The 2,584-nt window shown below is 43.2% G+C and overlaps 1 long non-coding RNA gene across 1 annotated transcript; it reads left to right on the top strand.

Annotated features, from left to right (window-relative positions):
- Window positions 1-445: 445 nt before the first annotated feature.
- Window positions 446-2,151, top strand: LOC128442058 (uncharacterized). The gene is made up of 6 exons (XR_008338794.1): window positions 446-1,065; window positions 1,180-1,251; window positions 1,387-1,464; window positions 1,611-1,667; window positions 1,798-1,881; window positions 1,993-2,151. It is a non-coding gene; the product is annotated as an uncharacterized LOC128442058 (long non-coding RNA).
- Window positions 2,152-2,584: the final 433 nt, after the last annotated feature.

The following is a 2,584-nucleotide window of genomic DNA, read 5'->3' on the forward strand; positions in this document are numbered from 1 at the left end:
GCCCACAGGATGGTGATGTCCACACACAAGGCCCTTAAGGAGATGGGAAGAGATTTCCAGGCAGTCAAGGATGCAACAGAGAGTTTTGTGAAGTGGGCAAATGACAAGCTGGAGGAGCAGGATGAGGAGATGGGCATGGAGGTGGAGGTTTCACTACAGCAGAGGAGGCCAAAGAAGAAGAAGTCCATGTCAGGAGAGATGCCCAGGATGAAACTTCCAATGACCCAAGCAAGACGTATGAGGTTAAAGTCCATAGCCAAATTATGGACACCGTTATTGAGGCCATGCAAAGACGATTCCTCGATAACGGCAATCTGTATGCGGACCTCTCAATTCTGGACCCCCAAAACTTCCCAGATATCAAAACCAGTGGTCTTCCTGAGTCTGCACTGAAAGACCAAAGCAGATGTCTCATCAAATTTAACAATTCGGCAACCATATCAAATTTACAATCTGAACTTGAAAGCTTGGCAAGCCAGTGGGACATGCTGAAGCATCCACCACTAGATGAGTACACATCCCGTACTGTGGAGGAAGGACCTGGGGGAGACCCAGAGGAGATGAAAATTGTCAGCAAAGCCTGTGCCTCATGTAAAAACTGCCCCCTGTGTTGCTACCAGATTCTCCTCAGATTCAACCTGCTCACAGACGCATACCCTCTTCTTTCTCTGTCCTACAAATATCTGCTGACACTCTCAGTGACACAGGTAGCCTGTGAAAGATCATTTTCAACTTTGAAATTCGTCAAGAGCAGGCTGAGAAGCAGCTTATCTGCTGGTAAATTGGAGGCCTTCATGCTGATGTCAACAGAAAAGGACATCCTCATGGGATTGGACACAGACAGTGTCATAGACAGAGTGGCCGAAAAAAGTGAACTGCTTCGGAAGCTCCTACTCTACTAAAGTAAGACAATATTTTTAATATCAGTTTAGTTTTGTTTCTCTTCAAAATTACCTATACTTGATAGTAAGGAATAAAAGGCATAACACTTTCATTGTTGATTGTCTTCTTTTTCCTTTTAGGAAGCCTCTGTCTCAGGTTGTGGCGACGACTTGCTTTCACAAAGTAAGTATTATAGTTATGGAAATTAATGTAATTGTTTGGCTTGAAATTAAAACTTTTTCCCTTTCCCCCCCTTTAACATGCATTACATCCTTTTCTGTTATTTACTGTTTTTAGGGTTCCATTTCAGGATTGTGAGATTGGATTGTGAGGAATGTTTTTGGAGATCGACAGACGTTTGGTTTCTGGGTAAGTGAGAAGAAATCAATCTGATTCAAACACAAACGCACACAAGCACACACACACACACACACACACACACATGTAATGTATTCAAGTCTCACTTCTCTATGTCTTCCTCTTTATGAAATCCTGTCCCTCTAGGGCTTCACATGTACATAGTTCTTACTGGATTGACGGGGTTTGTGAGCGTTGGTTCCGGTGAAGTCAGCTATTCACCAAGTGAGTAAACATTTACACCTCACCAGAACATAATAAACGTGTTGCAAACCAGATTTTTTATGAGCTTGTATGTGCTTAACATCAAAGTGTGCATGCAACCCCCTCCTCTTCTCTATCTGTGTGTGTGTGTGTGTGTCTATCTGTAGGTTTCATGAGTGTTTGATGGACTGTAGTCGGTGTAGACAGACAAGGCAATGCACCAAGTGAGTAAACATATAAACATATACACATTACCACCACATAAAAGTGTTACAAATCTGATGTTGTATGTGCCTAACATCAGAGTGGGTATGTCCCCCCCCCCGCTCTGTGTGTGTGTGTGGCTATCTGTAGGTTTCATGAGTGTTTGATTGACTGTAGTGTGTGTGCCCAAAGAGCTGATTGGAACTGAAGAGCGCAGACAAGGCTATGCACCAAGTGAGTAAACATATCCACATTACCACGACATAAAAGCGTTAAAAATCTGATGTTGTATGTGCCTAACATCAGAGTGGGTATGTGCCCCCCCCCCCTCTCTCTCTGTCCAAGGAGCTGATTGCACTGAAGAGAGCAGATAAGGCCAGTTCATCGGCAGCTGCCAGGGGCTCTCTTCTCTCAACGTCCAGGTTTTCTGCCAGCTATCATGACAAATTTATAGATTCATTTTAAATAAACAATTGAGTGTGAAGTCACTGCACATTTCCTGGTGTTTTTTTGGTACCTGAAAGAGAGTTTTTTTAGTTAAATTGTGCACCTTTTCCACTAGGCCAGAACGTTTGTACATTTAGAAGACATAAGTTACGTCAATTTAATGGCAGATGTGCTCCGCTAATTATGTGGGCCGGTCTGAGCCAAAAAATGCCCGGGCCGTTTTGTTCTCCCAGTCCAGCCCTGTCTGTCATTACTGTTAAAAACCCTCCACACATCAGAAAGAGCATGTGCCTCAGTCAATTGGTTCATTCTGAGGCCTGATGCAGGATGTGGCTCTAAATGATTCCTGTCTAAAGTGGGATTTTCTGTGCAGTTAAAATCACCTCCTAAAAACATAAAATCATCACCACTACAGGTTTGAACAGTGTCATCTAAAATGTTTAAAAGTGCCATCTTGTCCACCCCTTTCGTGGGCGCATAGACATTTAAA

This window comes from Pleuronectes platessa, chromosome 6 (assembly GCF_947347685.1).
Source record: "Pleuronectes platessa chromosome 6, fPlePla1.1, whole genome shotgun sequence".
Taxonomy (NCBI): domain Eukaryota; kingdom Metazoa; phylum Chordata; class Actinopteri; order Pleuronectiformes; family Pleuronectidae; genus Pleuronectes; species Pleuronectes platessa.